A 20,403-nucleotide genomic window follows, 5' to 3' on the forward strand; every position below is an offset into this window, starting at 1 on the left:
GCCGCGCGGGACCTTCGCCGAGCGAGGACAAGGGGCCGGGCGCGGGCAGGCGGCGTGTGGTCCCCGCCCCGCGGAGCCGCCCGTCGCCGCCGCCCGCCAGCCCGCGCGGCAGGGGCCAGCCGCCCGCGGACTCCCCGGACGCTCTCCTGGGTTGAGGTCGGCGCTGCCCCGCCGCGTGGGACAGGAGGGCGGCCCGCCAGGGCGACAGAGCTAGTCTTCAAGAACTGTTAAATGCTCTCAGATATAATTTTGCATGAAAGTGTTAAAACAATATAAAAGTGAAAGTCGCGCACTCGTGTCCGACTCTTTGCTACCCCATGGACTATACAGTCCATGGAATTCTCCAGGTTAGAACAATGGAGCCTTTCCCTTCCCCAGCGGATCTTGACAACCAGGGATGGAACCCAGGTCTCCCGCAATGCGGGTGGATTCTTGACTGTCTGAACCACCAGGGGAAGCCCTGTTGGACAAGATTATTTATACCATTTTGAACGAAAAATGCTTTTGCTTAGTTTCATAGGGAGGAAAACAAATCACAGTGTAAGCCTCACTGTTCTCTAAAATACAGATATTTGTTGCAAAGCAGATGCTCACAGGTTAGTGGAACGGAAGGAGCCTCTCAGAGAAGATTATTTGAGAGACCTGGGTTACTAGAATTATTGGAGTAGAGTGGTTAAGAGACTTCTCTGCAAGAGAAACCCTCTCTGCCATATTTCAAATAACTGTAGAAAGAAGAAACGAGCGTTTCAAAGTGCATTTTCTTCTAGGAAATTCAAAATGCATTCTAAGAATGGGCAAGTTACTTCATTTTTGCATGAGAAGAAAATTAATTTTCTTTTAATAACAGAATCACCGAACAGCCGTGCCTAAAGATAATAACAACTGACATTTCAAATCTTTTTAGTGTCCCTAGGCAGAAGGCTACTGACAAGCAAATGGAACTCGGTAATTAATAAGCATTTTGTTCTGGCCAGACTGTATGTTTAATAAAGTCCATCTTTCATTTACTCATGTTTAGTTAGCCCCTAATCTTGTCAGGCTGAATGCTAGTTACTAAACAGGAATAAATACAGGGATATACAGTATTGTGAGAAGACAGAGATTATATATATATACAAATAAATGCAAAATATCTGAACAGTGTGACAGATGACAGTCATCATGAAAACTGAAAAATAAACAATAAGATACATTGATTTACTTAGTCAAAGGGGTCAGAACTATCCCTGTAAAATCTGATAGTATAGTATGTTTCCTTTCTTAAATATGTTAATAGCTATGTTTATTTGCCTGTTAATTTATTGGTTATTCATCACTCCAAGTACATCTGAGAAATAAAGATAATCTGAAACATCATGCTAGAGATACACTTCACTGATGGAGTTCAGACATGTGAGAGACATGCAAACTGTCATCTTGTTAGAAACCTATGTTCATAAAATACAATTTGATCTCCAAAAAAGAATTTTGTATTTTTCAAGATAATGATGATTCTAAATACAATGTCATTCAAATTTATCTTCAGGCTAAATCTTTAAAAATATACACAGGACTCCTGGGAGGCAGTGGAGTATGAGAAACAGAAAGAAATTCTCTGTTGATAACTAGTGAAACACCTGAGGCTAAATGACATTTTATGATCCCATGTCATGCAAACTCAGGGGAAGGAAAGGATGCCATGATTTTTCAGTTATGTCTGAAAATTTTAACTATGATGTAAATTCTGAAGGAGATCAGCCCTGGGATTTCTTTGGAAGGAATGATGCTAAAGCTGAAACTCCAGTACTTTGGCCACCTCATGCGAAAAGTTGACTCATTGGAAAAGACTCTGATGCTGGGAGGGATTGGGGGCAGGAGGAGAAGGGGACGACAGAGGATGAGATGGCTGGATGGCATCGCTGACTCGATGGACGTGAGTCTGAGTGAACTCCGGGAGCTGGTGATGGACAGGGAGGCCTGGCGTGCTGCGATTCATGGTGTTGCAAAGAGTCGGACACGACTGTGCGACTGAACTGAACTGAACTGAAATACAGAAAAGATCTATCAAACATTTAAAATACTTATAAACTATCTTGCTAGCTCCTCGTGCCTTTTCGAACTTGTGTCTTCTCCTGAATTTCCCAGAAAATTGAGTGTCTCACTATTCACTCAACTACAACAATTCAAAACTTGAACTTCATACTTTTTTCTTTTGTTAGTCAAATATTTGGAGAAGGCAATGGCACCCCACTCCAGTACTCTTGCCTGGAAAATCCCATGGGCAGAGGAGCCTGGTAGGCTGCAGTCCATGGGGTCGCTAAGAGTCAGACACGACTGAGCGACTTCACTTTCACTTTTCACTTTCATGCATTGGAGAAGGAAATGGCAACCCACTCCAGTGTTCTTGCCTGGAGAATCCCAGGGACGGGGGAGCCTGCTGGGCTGCTCTATGGGGTCGCACAGAGTAGGACACGACTGAAGTGACTTAGCAGCAGTCAAATATTGATTAAGTCACTGTTTAAGTTTCTATATACTAATACCACTCCAAATAACCTTACTATATTTTAAAAGATATTCTATTTGTCTTCTGAAAGTTTCATGAAGCTCAGTACTTCCCAAACTATCTAGAATCTGTCATCACCTCCTGCACAATTTAATGTGGAAAACTAATTTTGTAAAATGCAACAGGTATAAAGCACTAGAAAAATATAAACAATGAAGACATATAAAATGCAAAATCTATTTTTATTAGAAGCAAGAAAGAAAATCACATTACAGTAAATATATTCAAGATAAATATGATAGGAACAAAGTACAAACATTTTATACATTGCTATGGAAACTATGCAAGGATAATTGCTTTTACAGTTGATTGTTTGCCTCCTGCAGTATTAAATGACGAAAACAGTGATTCCTCATCTTAACTACCTATGTGCAAACATTAAACAAGCCCATTTGTCACATTAAAACTCAAAATATTGATATACAGTGTGTTTGTCCAATGTGTGCATGTATTTTGACAACTGTAACTCAAAAATGTATAAAAGTGTGCTTGTTGATTATGTGTTAGTTTAAAGACATTCAGAAAACTAAGATCATGACATTCGGTCCCACCACTTCATGACAAATAGATGGGGAAACAGTGGAAACAGTGGCAGATTTTTTTTCGGTGGGGGTCGGCGGGGTCCAAAATCATTGCAAATGGTGACTGCAGCCATGAAATTAAAGATGCTTACTACTGGGAAGGAAAGTTATGACCAACCTAGCCAGCATATTAAAAAGCAGAGACATTCCTTTGCCAACAAAGGTCCATCTAGTCAAAGCTATGGTTTTTCCAGAGTTGTACTATAAAGAAAGCTGAGTGCCAAAGAATTGATGCTTTTGAACTGTGGTGTTGGAGAAGACTCTTGAGAGTCCCTTGAACTGCAAAGTGATCCAACCAGTCCATCCTAAAGGAAATCAGTCCTGAATATTCATTGGAAGGATTGATGATGAAGCTGAGACTTCAATACTTTGACGACCTGATGCGAAGAACTGACTCTTTTGAAAAGACCCTGACGCTGGGAAAGATTGAAGGTGGGAGGAGAGGGGCCGACAGAGGATGAGATGGTTGGATGGCATCACCGACTCAATGGACATGAATTTGAGTAAACTCAGAGAGTTGGTGATGGACAGGGAGCCTGGCATGCTGAAGTCCATGGGGTTGCAAAGAATCGGAGACAACTAAGCAACTGAAGTGAACTGAACTTACACATGGATTATTTTTTCAGTAGTAAATACTCCAGGGCTATCAGGTCTGGGGTCAGTTGCATCCACACATGGGGAACCTGAATTGGGGCGAATCACTTGCCTATTAGGAGATCCAGATTTTGAATTTCATGTGGATTTTTGACTAGAGGGAGGGTGGGCGCCCCGAAGACATGCATTATTCAAGGATCAAGGGTATATCTAAATGAAATTAAAGTCGAATCTGAAAGATGTATCTGCACTTCATTATTCCCGCTTAGAAAGAGGGAAATTCTGTCATTTGGAACAAGATGGAGAAACCCAGAACTCACTATGCTAAGTGAAATAAGCCCCAGAGGATAAAGACGATGCCAGATCACTTACACACGGGATCTAAAAGGGACTCACTGAAGCCGAGAGCATAATGTGTTTGCTGGCAGGAAATGGGGAGCTGCTCCTCGCAGGTACAGAGATTCACTTACACAGGATCAATGAGTTCTGGGGATCTACCTTAAGGACATGCTGCCCAATGTTCATACTCAATTGTAAATATGATATTTTCTAAAAGGATTTTAAATCTTTTCTACATACACACATACACACATTTTAAAAAGTAACTATGTAGAGATGATAAACATGTGGCTTGATTATGATCTTTTTACAATATGTACATCTATCAAATCATCAAGCTCTATATCTTAAGCATACACAGTTTTATACTTATATAAAAAAAGGCACTCATGCCTCTAATGACTTTCCTTTCTATCCTCCTTACACTTGTCACTTTTACAGTATTCACTTTTCTCAGGAAAACCAAAAATGTTTTTGTCCGTGTGCATTTTTGGTAAGACCACTTTTTTCAAACATTGTCTCTTCAACTTGAATTTAATGGGCACCTAATTTACGAATCAGGCACTCAGGCACTCATAGGTTCTGGATATGTCAAGAAGAATGAGAGATGATTTCCACCCTACACAAACCCACTAGCTTCTGATCCTTCACCAAGGCTTTGAAAATTTTTGAGTCAATAGAAAAATTAAATTTTCATCAACTGGTTTTAAAATTACTTTAAAAAGAAGATAAATATTTATAGACTGGTAAACCAGTCAACATAATGCAACCTAAGGATATGGTTAATGCTAATAGTAATAACATTAAAATTATAAAGTTAAAATTATCTTCCATTTTCCTTAAGTTTGAGCCTCTGACTTTTGTCTTCTAATTTAAAATCTGGTCACCTTTTATTTGCACGTCTATTCTATCCTTGCTATTAAAATCTTTAAGCTCTAGAGATCTTCTGTACAACACTGTACCTATTGTCAACAGTAATGTATGATAGACTTAAAGATTTGTGAAGAAGGCAGATCTAATACTAAGAGTTACTGCCACAATAAAATAACATTAAAAAACTCAAATTAATAACCTTAACCTCAGGTCTAAAAATTATAAGTTGCTTTTGATGTTATCTGGAAAAAAATAATTTTAACTGTGTAATGAGATAGAGACCAGCAGTTGTACACGTTGATTTTCCTATTCTTAGTAATAGATCCCAATCTTATGGGAGGCAATAAAATGCCCAATAAAGCACTACATTTTCCAGTCTCTCATTTCACCCTATGGGTTTATTCTGACCAATGAAATAAAACACAGATAGCTTATGCTCCTTAAAAGCAGATATCTTTCATATTCCTTATTTCTGCCACCTGGGATTTGAAATTGATGGCTAGAGCTCCAGCAGGCATTCTGGTATCACTAGAAATATAAGACACACACTAAAGAGAGTGAGATAAAACATAGGCAGTCATGAGTCTCTGATGTGTATGGAACACTGCATTACCTAACACTGAAAACAAAGTAAGTTTCTTGAAGTCTTTCTTACTATACTTCTTTTTTTAATCTAAAATCATGTACACCTAGTATCTAATGATAAATAAACATGTTTATTCCTCTTTTATCAAAGGATTATTTAATTACTAAAAATTCTGTGTCTAGCACTAAATTAAAAAAAATATATAAGTAATAAATGAAGATAGTGTAAACTCATTCCATAAGATACAAATTCCATTTTTTAATATTAGAAAAATAATACATTATTTGAAAGTGTGCTATTAGGTCAAGAAATATGTATTAATCATACAACAAGCTGATTACAACATGGCATTTGTTCAATAACTAGTAGGATATATTATAAAAATAAAAAGTGTGATGTATATATACTGCATAATTAACGATTTTATAAAGGGAAATGCTGATCTGTAACTATTCAGGATTAATGTATGACACTGTCTTTTCCAGTATTTTATACAAGCTTAAGGGCATCCCTAAGTGGCTTAGTGGCATCCAGTCCCATCACTTCATGGAAAATAGATGGGGAAACAGTGGAAAGTGTCAGACTTTATTTTTCTGGGCTCCAAAATCACTGCAGATGGTGACTGCAGCCATGAAATTAAAAGAAGCTTACTCCTTGGAAGGAAAGTTATGACCAACCTAGATAGCATATTCAAAAGCAGAGACATTCCTTTGCCAACAAAGGTTCGTCTAGTCAAGGCTATGGTTTTTCCTGTGGTCATGTATGGATGTGAGAGTTGGACACATTTCCACATGTAATGGATGAAGAAGGCTGAGTGCCGAAGAATTGATGCTTTTGAACTGTGGTGTTGGAGAAGACTCTTGAGAGTCCCTTGGACTGCAAGGAGATCCAACCAGTCCATTCTGAAGGAGATCGGCCCTGGGATTTCTTTGGAAGGAATGAAGCTAAAGCTAAAACTCCAGTACTCTGGCCACCTCATGCAAAAAGTTGACTCATTGGAAAAGACTCTGATGCTGAGAGGGATTGGCGGCAAGAGGAGAAGGGGACTACAGAGGATGAGATGGCTGGATGGCATCACTGACTCGATGGACATGTGTCTGAGTGAACTCCGGGAGTTGGTGATGGACAGGGAGGCCTGGCGTGCTGCGATTCATGGAGTCGCAAAGAGTCGGACACGACTGAGCGACTGATCTGATCTGAAGTGGCTTAGTGATAAAGAATCCACCTGCCAACACAGGAGACCTAAGAGATGTGGGTTTGATCCCTGGGTCAGGAGGATCCTGTGGAGAAGGAAATGGCAACCCACTGCAGTATTCTTGCCTCGGAAATCCCATGGGCAGAGGAGCCTGAAGGGCTACAGTCCATGGGGTTGTGAAAGATTCAGCCACTACTTAACAACTGAACAACAACAATGTTTTCTTAAAGTGATTATAACCACTGCCAAGGTTGGTCATCTACATAAATATAACACCAACATCACAATCAAGATATGACCATACCATCACCCTCCAAAGTTTCCTGTGCTCCTTGGTAATCCCCATTCTTGCCTTTCCCTTCCTGCCCAGAACATCAATGATCTGGTTTCATCACTGTCAGTTAGTTTGCATTTTCCAGAAGTTTGCATGAATAAAATCATATAGGATACATTCATTTTTGTGTTTTTATATTTATTTATTTATTTGCTCTGTGCTTTACTATTTATCCTCTCCTCCCTCCTTTAGAACTAACATTTTTTGTTTTTCTATTTTTTACAATTCCACTTTATCTTCGTCTTCCTTTTTTTTTTTTTTTTTTTCCTTATTAGCTGTCAGTTTGGGTTTTGCTATTTTAGTGGTTGTTTTGCTTTAATAATATGTATATTCAACATATAACTGTTTGCCTTCAAGTAATATTACTTTTCACATATAGTAAAAGGAACTTCTCATAATGTACCTCCCTGTCTCTTTTCCTGGTCATTTTGCCATTACTTTCACACATTTAGTTCTACTTTGGTTAGAAACCTCACATTTTGTTGTTACCATTGTTATTCAAATAGTTAATATTTGTTAAAGGGTTTTTAATGAAGAAACAGTATTATGTACTTACCCACATGATTAATATTAACTTTACATCTGAACCAATTTATTTAAGATTTCATGAAGTGCAGGTCTGCTGGTTACAAATTCCTTAAGCTTGTGTACATGTAAAACAGTTTTTATTTCATCAGACCTTGTGAATTTCATTGTATTGTAGACTGTATCTGTCTGTGTCCCATAAATGCCAAGGGAAGGATTTTGTTTTTTGTTTTTTTTTTAACTGGAATGTAGTTGGTTTTCTTGAAAATCTGATGTGTTCACCTTTCAGTTCTTGCTTTTACATTGGTTTTGCAGAATCACGGGCTTCCCTGGTGACTCCATGGTGAAGCGTCTACTTGCAATGCAGGAGAGCTGGATTCAATCCCTGGGTAAGGAAGATCACCTGGGGAAGGAAATGGCAATCTACTGCAGTATTCTTGCTTGGGAAATTCCATGGACAGAGGAGCCTGGCAGGATACAGTCCATGGGATTGCAAAGAGCTGGACATGACAGCAACTAACACACACGCAGAACCATAGGCAGGATTTAGTTTAAAGCTAAAAGGATGCCCTAGTGCTGAAACCAGACTCTTCTGAGTACCCTGTTTTGTTGTTTAGTCGCTATGTCTTACTTACACTAAGTAGTATAATTGTTAGTGATTCAGTCATGTCAGATTCTTTGCGCCCCCATGGATTGTAGCCTGCCAGGCCATGGAGTTCTCCAGGCAAGAATACTGGAATGGGTAGCCATTTCCTTCTCCAGGGTTTACCCAAAGACAAATGAATTACAAGACTGCCAGCGTGGCTCTTGGGGATAGACACTATTCCCAACCTTATGTGAACTCCTAGTACCATTTCCTCTCACCATTGAGGTGGTTCTTTCCTCAGCCTCAATCAATACCTTGCTTGGGGCTGGAGGTGACCTCATGCAGATCTCTGGCACCCTCTGGCTATGCAGCTGTTGTCTTCCTTTTGTAATAAAAGAGGAAGAGAATCTGTCAAGTGGGAGAATGTATTTGGAATTCACTAAACTGACAAAGGCTTTTGTTGTTGTTTAGTCACTAAGTCATGTCTAACTCTTTTGCAATCCCATGGACTGTAGCCCGCCAGGCTCATCTGTCTATGGGATGTCCCAGGCAATAATACTGGAGTGGGTTTCCATTCCCTTCTCTGGGGGATCTTCTGAACACAAGGATCAAACCCATATCTCCTGCATTGAAGGTAGATTCTTTACCACTGAGCCACCAGGGAAGCCCTGACAAAGGCTTAGTACCATAATACAGGAACAAAGGTTTTAAACTTTAAAATTAGAAAAATGTGGGGGAAAACTTGATCTAGGATTTAGAGAAGAAAATTTGAAAAGATCATGACCTTATAAAAAAACAAGTGGTGCTGGGAAATCTGGTCAACCACTTGTAGAAGAATGAAACTAGAACACTTTCTAACACCATACACAAAAATAACCTCAAAATGGATTAAAGATCTAAATGTAAGACCAGAGACTATAAAACTCCTAGAGGAGAACATAGGCAAAACACTCTCTGACATACATCACAGCAGGATCCTCTATGACCCACCTCCCAGAATATTGGAAATAAAAACAAAAATAAACAAATGGGACCTAATTAAACTTAAAAGCTTCTGCACATCAAAGGAAACTATTAGCAAGGTGAAAAGACAGCCTTCAGAATGGGAGAAAATAATAGCAAATGAAGCAACTGACAAACAACTAATCTCAAAAATATACAAGCAACACCTACAGCTCAACTCCAGAAAAATAAATGACCCAATCAAAAAATGGGCCAAAGAACTAAATAGACATTTCTCCAAAGAAGACATACAGATGGCTAACAAACACATGAAAAGATGCTCAACATCACTCATTATCAGAGAAATGCAAATCAAAACCACTATGAGGTACCATTTCAGGCCAGTCAGAATGGCTGTGATCCAAAAGTCTACAAGCAATAAATGCTGGAGAGGGTGTGGAGAAAAGGGAACCCTCTTACACTGTTGGTGGGAATGCAAACTAGTACACCCACTATGGAGAACAGTGTGGAGATTCCTTTAAAAACTGGAAATAGAACTGCCTTATGATCCAGCAATCCCACTGCTGGGCATACACACTGAGGAAATCAGAAGGGAAAGAGACACGTGTACCCCAATGTTCATCGCAGGACTGTTTATAATAGCCAGGACATGGAAGCAACCTAGATGTCCATCAGCAGATGAATGGATAAGAAAGCTGTGGTACATATACACAATGGAGTATTACTCAGCCATTAAAAAGAATACATTTGAATCAGTTCTAATGAGGTGGATGAAACTGGAGCCGATTATACAGAGTGAAGTCAGCCAGAAAGAAAAACACCAATACAGTATACTAACGCATATATATGGAATTTAGAAAGATGGTAATAATAACCCTGTGTACGAGACAGCAAAAGAGACACTGATGTATAGAACAGTCTTATGGACTCTGTGGGAGAGGGAGAGGGTGGGAAGATTTGGGAGAATGGCATTGAAACATGTAAAATATCATGTATGAAACGAGTTGACAGTCCAGGTTCAATGCACGATACTGGATGCTTGGGGCTAGTGCACTGGGACGACCCAGAGGGATGGAATGGGGAGGGAGGAGGGAGGAGGGTTCAGGATGGGGAACACATGTATACCTGTGGCGGATTCATTTAGATATTTGGCAAAACTAATACAATTTTGTAAAGTTTAAAAATAAAATAAAATTAAAAAAAAAAAAAAGAAACGAAGAGCACACACACACACACAAAAAGCAATTAGCATCACTAGTGATAAGGAAAGTACAGGTTGAAAATACAGAGAGCTATAATTTTACACTTTGCAAATTGGTGGAGCAAATCAAGTCAGACAACACTAAGAGATGGCAGAGAAATAGAGCACTAATTTACACTCATTAGTTTTCTGTTGGGTGTATATGGAGGTCCAAGTGATTAGAAAGATAATTTGGCCCAACCCAATTTTATAAAACTGAAAACATCACCCTACAATGCAGATATTAAGTTATTAGTTATTTGCCAAGTTGTTTTTACACATGTAACAACAGGGCTTCCCAGGTGGTGCTCGTGGTAAAGAACCCACCTGCCAAAGCAAGAGATATGAGACATGGGTTCAATACCTGGGTCGGGAAGATACCCTGGAGGAGGGCATGGCAACCCACACCAGTGTTCTTGCTTGGAGAATCTCATGGACAGAGGAGCCTGGCAGGCAACAGTCCACAGGGTTTCAAAGAGTTAGATACAACTGAAGTGACTTAGCACAAACATATAACACTAGGAGATATGTCAAAAAACAGAAAAATCATATAAAATTTCTCAGTTCATTTGGAAAAGCTTAAATTAACGGTAAATGAATTTTCAATGCAAAATTCAAGATAGCGGTTAGCCCTGAAAGGATCAGCAAAGAGGAATGGTCACCAGAGTCAAGCAAGTGACCTGAAGGTAAGCATCATATTCACTTCTTAGACTGAGTGCTGAGTCTTTGAAGAGATAATCTGGATGAACAGAAATTATAATCCCTGATCTAAAGATCAGAAAATATGTAAGTGACCCAAAGAAAAAATTTTTTTCAATCATATATGGTTGCAATATTATAGATAATAATGATGAACTCACAGTCTTGCCATTAAATCAATGCCATTATATAAAAAATGAGGTTATATAAATCTTTAAAGTGGTAAACTGTAAAAATGCTCCTTTGAACATTACACCAGTAATTTCAAGTCTTTAGAAAACATGTTTGAAGAGATAGGAAAATCCTAATGTAATTCATAGGAAAATCCTATGAATTATATATATATGAAAGGACTTATACTTTCTATTGACAAAAACTTTCCTCATGGAAGTATTTATACTTTCTATTGACAAAAAGTTTCCTCATGGTCTTTTTTAATGTATGCTTTACATATTTACCTACCCCTCTAATGCCAGGCAACAACTAATCTGTTGTCACCATGAATTATTTTGCATTTTTCTATAATTTTGTATATGTTCAACTACGCATAAATATCCTTTTTGTCTATCTTCTTTCTTTAGGCATATCTGAGATTTGTTCATGTTGCATAGGTTAATCATTCATTCCTTTGTACTCTTCTATTACTTTATATGAAAATAGTAAAGTTTATTTACATGGAGGAGGAAATGACAACCCACTCCAGTATTCACTAATCACTTGTCTTAAAGAATATCCGATACACAAGTTTTGATAAAACAGAATTCCTATACCATTTAAATACAGCTACTATCAATAATACCATATTTTTCTATAAATATTTGTTTTCTATACAGTATGTGGATGTCCACTGAGTCAGTGACTGTCCATACTCACAGGGGCCATATGTTTAGTGGGACAACACCTTAGAAAAAGCACAGAGGAAGCATTAAACCTCTCTAAACCACACAGATAGGGGATTTTCAACAAGAGTCATGGTCACCAAGCTAACAATCAAGTTTCACTTTGAGTTCTTAGTTGCCATTATCCCTTGGGTGTGTGCCGCAGGGTTTCATCAATTGAAAGACTTATGGTACTGTTACCCAATACAATAACACATCTTCCTGATTCTTATCTGTTTGTGCCCTAGTTAATCTGACACCTGCACTGACGGATGTGACCTGTATTGTCTACATGAAGCTACACAACTCTCTGTGAGCTGACAGAAGGACGAGGGTCCAGAGGTAACTCTCACACTAATGACTGTGCCGAAGTCGGCCATTAATCCCCCCAGTAGCTGCCCTGGTTCTGTGGCCACAGAGGCCGCCTTCTGATGCAGGGCAGGGTCTGGAACTCTGGAGCTCCTAGTACTTCCAGGCATGAACATGGAGCAAGGACCCCTTACTCCATGACTGAGGATCACTCATCTCACTGACATGGGCAGGTCAGGGGTCAAGAGCATTCATACTTGGACCCAGCCCTGGGTTTTCAGTTTATCTTTTCCACTTAAGACGTCAAAAGCTGAGATCATCGATCTCTGCACCATCTCCAGCCAACTAAAGGGAACACGAACCGAACCTGGGGAAGAGCTATGTTGATGGCATAAGAGGGAATGCACAGAGACTGTGCAGTGTTAATGAGACTTTTTTGCAAAGAACATTGACAGCTTTATTGTCTAAAAGGAAATATCTCCTGAGGAAATACACAGCTAGGCAGATTCACAATCATACTATGTGGGTGCACACAGCCCCACCTCCAAACACCCTCTTTCACACAATCCCACACCATCTAAATGATACAGCTGCTTCTGGAGACACTAGAACTGGGCCAGCACATTTTCCTGGCCTATCAATCTGCTGGTCTCACCACCTGTAGGAACCCAAATTCAGGGCTCCTCCCCAACTTGAGGCAGCAAAGAGACCCACCTTCATCAATTAGATTGTATCTGAACAGAGGGATGTATATCCCTGAATATGAAGGAATCTCTTTGGCTGTTTCATAAACCTGTGATCAGAGACAAGAAAACAGTGTGAGGGTGTCAGCGTCTTTTATTCTCTGCACTAAGTCTTCTTTTCTCTGATTTTTCTTCTCAGAAAACTAAAACTCCTTACGTCAATGGCCCCAAAAGAAAATAGAAAGGCTCCCCTGTTGAAAAGGGTTTGCTATTTCACATAAGATCTCTCAGTTTCCATTTGACCAACAATTACAAAATTCTTTTCAAGGAGGAAAAATTTCTGCTGAGGAAAGTACCTACTGTTACACAGTAGTAACATGCTTTCATTTTAAAATGTCCATTTAAATCAGGTCTGTGTTGATGACAGATATACCCTCAATATTCCAGCAACCAAGTAAACTGTATGCATCAGTGATAATGTGCATTGTCAGACGACTATAATTGTATTCAACTGAATTATAAAGAAAGAAGTGAAGCAACAGTCTTATCTCAGATAAAGAGAGGTGACCATACCTTCAGGGTACTCAGCTCCTGTTCCTCATTCCATCCCCAAGGGGGTTCCTCCACCAGGTCCTCCTGGGGAACTAGTGAGGCACAGAGTAGCTCTCAGGACGCTGGTGAGGCTGCTCACCAATCCCTCAGTGTTCTGTTTTTCTTTTTTTTGATGGAGACACAAGGTGGAGCATATGCATGTGGGAGGTTAGTAACTATGGACTGAGCTGCCATTGAATCATTCTCTTTGCTGGATGAAGGACAGCAAAGGAGAGGAGCAGGAAAGAAATGAGGTACAGCTTCTGCATACTAACCAATGATAACCTAACAGATGGGGAAAAAGAAACACTAAAATGCATGTCAGCTTTCAATGATAGAGACCTATGACCCTCCTGTCTGTTGAGCTGTCATTTCCTTTTCGTGCAATGTCCATTGTTGGGGAGACCTCATGGTTCTCCTGCTTCTGTTCTTTCCATTTTTTTATGGAAGAGTGTGTACAAAACTGTCACTAGGCAATTGTACATTTTTCTAATTTAGGAAGATATTTAAGGTGGCCATCTGACAGCAGGACAAAAAATATAAATTAAGGAATAAAACAAAACTATAAAATACATTTATATCTCTCTAATGTGATGGAAATGAAAAAAAAAATGAGGAAAAAAAGTCAGTAACAGTTAAGCAGCCCATCTGAAGAAACAGCCTACAGAGGATCAGTAGGAACCTACCTTCAGAACAATAATTCTGGATGCCCATTTTCACTCTCAAGGTTGAAGGTGAGCTCTTCTCCCTTGATACCATATGTGAACCTCTCAGCTCACAAAGCGACACCTGGTGCAGAATGTGCATTATCACATTACAGTGGAGACGATTCATCACAGAACTTTCATAGTGAACTGGACTCTGTACAGGATGAGTCCAATTGCTACTGTCCAGAAACTGTGTTTCTATGGACAAACTGGGCTTTTCAAAGTAAATATTTTATTTAAAAAACTGAATCCTAGGTTCACAGATTCCTCTCTGATTAAGAAAATAATGTATATGAGAGAAAAAGGCCTGCCCCCCAAATATAGTTGTTTGTGAACATCTCAGGGTGAAGAGGAACAAGGCTAACTTGTTGACAAGAAAATGAATTCTATTCCTGTACATATATCATTTCCAATCATTTCTAAGATTGTTAAGTAACCAGATATTTCTAGATCAAATAATTTAAAATATGTTCCCGTTGAAATAAAAAGCAGCATTAATTGAAATTCAATTGCAAAATGTCATATTCTTATTGTAAAATGCATATACTTATCAAATTATGTAAATCTTTCTCTCCTTCTCTACATATATTACTTCCTTTTCTCCATATGCACCTACATGTACAGACTTACTTATCTCTCAATCTCTGCCAATTCATTTAACAATTTATCTGTTATTGTGTGTAAAGCCTGGCTATTCACTGAACAAGTAACAAAAAACAATTCACTATGTTTTCAGCTGTAGGTTAGGTGAAAGTGTATTGTTTTTCTACATGAAGCATTTTAGACAACCCAAAACTCTAGGATTAAATGTGTGTTCTGGGTCATAATTCAATGCCTAATCACTCCCCATTCTTGTGGTCATGAACAGTGGCTATAGGATGATAAGTGACCAGCCCCTTAAAACACAGAAGTGAAAACTTTAAGAGAAAGATGAAAAAGTGAAAGTGAAGTCACTCAGTCATGTCCAACTCTTTGCGACCACATGGACTGTAGCCTACCAGGCTCCTCCGTCCATGGGATATTCCAGGAAAGAATACTGGAGTGGCTAAGAGACACAGATGTATAGAACAGTCTTTTGGGCTCTGTGGGAGAGGGAATGGGGGGGGGGATGATTTGGGAGAATGGCATTAAAACATGTATAATATCATATAAGAAACGAATCGTCAGTCCAGGTTCAATGCAGGATACAGGAGGCTTGGGGCTGGTGCACTGGGATGACCCATAGGGATGGTATGGGGAGGGCGGTGGGAGGGGGTTTCAGGATAGGAACACGTGTACACCCATGGTGGATGCATGTTGATGTATGGCAAAACCAATACAATGTTGTAAAGTAAAAAAAAAAAAAAAAAAAAAAAAGAATACTGGAGTGGGTTGCCATTTCCTTCTCCAAAAGTTGCCCCATTTAAAACAAATTAGGTGCCCTTACAGGGTATGGAATCCCATATTGTGTGTGTGTGTACCTCTGTGTTCAATAGCATCTGAGTCTTTGAAACCCCATGGACTGTAGCCTGTCAGGTTCCTCTGTCCATGGGATTTTCAAGGCAAGAATACTGGAGTGGGTTGCCATTTCCTTTCCAAGGGATCTTCCCAACCCAGAGATGGAACTCATGTCTCCTGTGTCTCCTGCACTGGGAGGCAGATTCTTTACCATTGAGCCATCTGGGAAGGCCAGGTGTAGTACAAAGCCTTATTGTTACTGGAAAAAAAAAAAAAAAGGTGAAAGTGTTAGTCACTCAATCATGTTGGGCTCTTTGCATCTCAGTGGACTGTAGCCAGCCAGTCTCTCTGTCCATGGGATTCTCCAGGCAAGAATACTGGAGTGGGTAGCCATTCCCCTCTCCAGGGGTCTTCCCAACCCAGGGATTGAACCTGTGTCTCTTGCACTGAAGGTAGATTCTTGATTGCGTGAGCCACCAGGGAAGCCCTTCATTGCTGACTCACTTCACCTCCAAATATCTGAACTAACAGACTAAGTGGGTCCTTGATGAAGTAAAACAATAATGAAGATGGTGTCAAATTATTTCCAAGGATTACCCAACTGAGATATGAACCAAGGGTGGAAAATAACAGGTAATATTGCTATTCTAAATGAACAATTTTAGTGCTTCCCAGCTTGATGGAAAATGTGTGTGTGTGTGTGTGTCTGTGTGTGTGTGTGTATAAATAAGGAAACAGGAATAAAATTTAAAACAAAGAATTAGAGAATCTATTTCTTTTTTTAATAAGATTTTTAAACTATGTATTGAATTTGGTACAATATTGCTTAGTTGTTTTTTACATTTTCGGATTTTTGGCTCCCAGGCATGTGGGATCTTAGCTCCTGACTAGAGATTGAACCCACAACCCACTCCCCTTACTTTGGAAGGGGAAATCCTAACCACTAGACTGCCAGGCAAATCCCCAGGGACTGTATTTTAAAATATACTGGAGGAATATAATTCAAAAAGGAGTAAAGGACAGCAGTTCAGACACCCAGTTTTGGAAGGAAATCAGAATGAAGCAGAAGACTTCCTTTCCAGCTACCATGTGAGAACTCATGGTGAATGAAGAGCAAATGAGTAAATGTAGGTAAAGCTCTTAGAAGCATGCACCTCAGAGTGTCAGCACTATCTGATAGTTCCATTAATAAGTCTGGAAAAAATAACATTACTTCCAGAGACAACATCTAGAAGGCTACAGAATAGGAAATGAAGGAAACAGATTTTAATGTATGTTCTGTTGTAACCTGTGAATTTTCCACAAGTGTGTTTTTCTCGTTGCTTTTAATATAAAATATTTTTATAAACTAAGCCCCATGTCATGGCACGTGACACCCACTTTGGTCCCACGGTGAGGAATCCAGATAGGGTGCAGTGGGGATGGCTATTTCTGCTCTAGGATGTTGGGATCTCAGGAGAGGAGATTCACCAGTTGGGGTTGATACTGACACTAGGAGCTGGACTCCTCTGAGGTGACGTCACTGCCAGGTCTGTAGCTGAAGCTAGGTTTGCTGGCGGAGCTTCAGTAAGCCTCCCCATGAGGCCTGGGCTTCCTCCTAGAAGGCAGAACTGCAGAGCTCCTTGTGGGTAGTGGAGAACTCCAACAGGAGATTGACCTGAGTGGCTCACGGCCATTTCAGGCTTAACTGTGGACATTACACAGTATTCTTTCCAGGACATCTGTCAGTGGTAAGTAAGCCCTCATCACTCTGTATCAACTCTTGTTAAAGGAAAGGGCCTATTCCCACATCTGAGTAGGTGAAACATAAAAAAAATTGCATAGGTGTTAAGATTTATATCTGTACATATCAGTTTAAAAATAATAGCAACACAGGAAAAGATGCTCAGCATCATTAATCATCAGAGAAATGCAGATTAAAAAAACCAACAATGAGGTATACAAAAAACAAATGTTGGTGAGGATACTGAGAAAAGTGAACCCTCCCACACTGTTGGTGGGTATGTAAATTGCAACAGACACTACAGAAAACAGTATAAAGGTTTCTCAACAAAATAAAAATAGAGCTACCATATGATCTAGCAGTTCTACTCCTGAGCAGATATTTGAAGAAAACCAAAACCACTATTTCAAAAAAGTACATGAAGCCCACTGTTCAAAGCAGTATTATTCACAGTTGCCAAGATATGAAAGTAACCTAAGTATCCAGCAGCCAATGAGTGCATAAAGAAGATGTTATGTGTGTGTGTATGTGTGTGTGTGTGTGTGTGTGTGTATATATATATATATATATATATATATATATATATATTCACAGACATACAATAGAAAGAATACTACTCATCCATAAAAATTAAAATATGCCATTTGTAGCAGCATGGATAGATATGGAATGTATTATGCTCAGTGAAATAAATCAGAGAAAGACAGATTCTGAATGATATCCCTTATGTGTGGAATATCAGTAATACAACAAACTACTGAATGTGACAAAAAAGAAGCAGACTCTATATAGATAGAGAGACCAAACTATTGGTTACCTGTGGTTACCATTTCTTTCTCCAGGGCCCCTTCCGCACCCAGGACTTGAATCCTCATCTCCTGTATTGGCAGGTGGATTCTTTACTTCAGAAGGAAACCCCATGGAAGCGCATAGATACGTATGAAGATATATATATATATATATATATATATATATATATATATATACATATATATACACACATATATGTAAAACTGAATCACTTTGCTGTATACCTGAAATTACCACAACATTGCAAATCAACTATACTTCAATAAAAGTTAAATATTAATTCCAAAAATATACACATTTTTAAATGGCCTACAGGTAATTTGACTCAAAGCAAAATAAGCAATAATTTCAGTATCAGCATTTATATATCTCCATTACATAAGACTGTTCAAGTGACCCCTGCTCCCTTCCCAATGTATGGTCCTACCTCTATCTCTAGTCTCAGGCCTCAGTCTGTCAAACACTACACATGCACAGCTTGCATTGTGCAATCCGGGAGAAGGAAAATCCCAGTTTTATTGTTTAATAGCCATGTGACTGTTCTGAACTTAATATTATCATCTGACACTTTTCTGTTGCAGTCTTAATTCTGTATCTACACAGAGAGAAAGCCATGAGAGAACCCAAGGAGAAGGCAGTCATCTCAAAGCCAAGGATGGACTGCTCAAGAAAATCCAACTCGACCTTAAATCCCAGCCTCCAGAACATGAGAGAATAGTGTCCGGTCTTTTTTTTTTTAATTTTTATTTTATTTTTAACTTTACAATATTGTATTGGTTTTGCCAAATATCAAAATGAAACTGCCACAGGTATACATGTGTTCCCCATCCTGAACCCTCCTCCCTCCTCCCTCCCCATACCATCATCCCTCTGGGTCATCCCAGTGCACCAGCCCCAAGAATCCAGTATCGTGCATCGAACCTGGACTGGCGACTCGTTCCATATATGACATTATATGTATTTCAATGCCATTCTCCCAAATCATCCTACCCTCTCCCTCTCCCACAGAGTCCAAAAGACTGTTCTATACATCAGTGTCTCTTTTGCTGTCTCCTATACAGGGTTATTGTTACCATCTTTCTAAATTCCATATATATGCGTTAGTATACTGTATTTGTGATTTTCTTTCTGGCTGACTTCACTCTGTATAATTGGCTCCAGTTTCATCCACCTCATTAGAACTGATTCAAATGTATTCTTTTTAATGGCTGAGTAATACTCCATTGTGTATATGTACCACAGCTTTCTTATCCATTCATCTGCTGATGGACATCTACGCTGCTTCCATGTCCTGGCTGTTATAAACAGTGCTGCGATGAACACTGGGGTACACGTGTCTCTTTCCCTTCTGGTTTCTTCAGTGTGTATGCCCAGCAGTGGGATTGCTGGCTCATAAGGCAGTTCTATTTCCAGTTTTTTAAGGAATATCCACACTGTTCTCCATAGTGGGTGTACTAGTTTGCATTCCCACCAACAGTGTAAGAGGGTTCCCTTTTCTCCACACCCTCTCCAGCATTTATTGCTTGTAGACTTTTGGATCGCAGCCATTCTGACTGGCCTGAAATTGTACCTCCTTGTGGTTTTTGATTTGCATTTCTCCGATAATGAGTGATGTTGAGCATCTTTTCATGTGTTTGTTAGCCATCTGTATGTCTTCTTTGGAGAAATGTCTATTTAGATCTTTGGTCCATTTTTTGATTGGGTCATTTATTTTTCTGGAATTGAGCTGTAGGAGTTGCTTGTATATTTTTGAGATTAGTTGTTTGTCAGTTGCTTCATTTGCTATTATTTTCTCCCATTCTGAAGGCTGTCTTTTCACCTTGCTTATAGTTTCCTTTGTTGTGCAGAAGCTTTTAAGTTTAATTAGGTCCCATTTGTTTATTTTTGCTTTTATTTACAATATTCTGGGAGGTGGGTCATAGAGGATCCTGCTGTGATGTATGTTGGAGAGTGTTTTGCCTATGTTCTTCTTTAGGAGTTTTATAGTTTCTGGTCTTACATTTAGATCTTTAATCCATTTTGGTTAATTTTTGTGTATGGTGTTAGAAAGTGCTCTTGTTTCCTTCTTTTACAAGTGGTTGACCAGTTTTCCCAGCACCACTTGTTAAAGACATTGTCTTTTCTCCATTCTATATTCTTGCCTCCTTTGTCAAAGATAAGGTGTCCATATGTGCATGGATTTATCTCTGGGCTTTCTATTTTGTTCCA

Source organism: Bubalus kerabau, chromosome 22 (assembly GCF_029407905.1).
Source record: "Bubalus kerabau isolate K-KA32 ecotype Philippines breed swamp buffalo chromosome 22, PCC_UOA_SB_1v2, whole genome shotgun sequence".
Taxonomy (NCBI): Eukaryota; Metazoa; Chordata; class Mammalia; order Artiodactyla; family Bovidae; genus Bubalus; species Bubalus kerabau.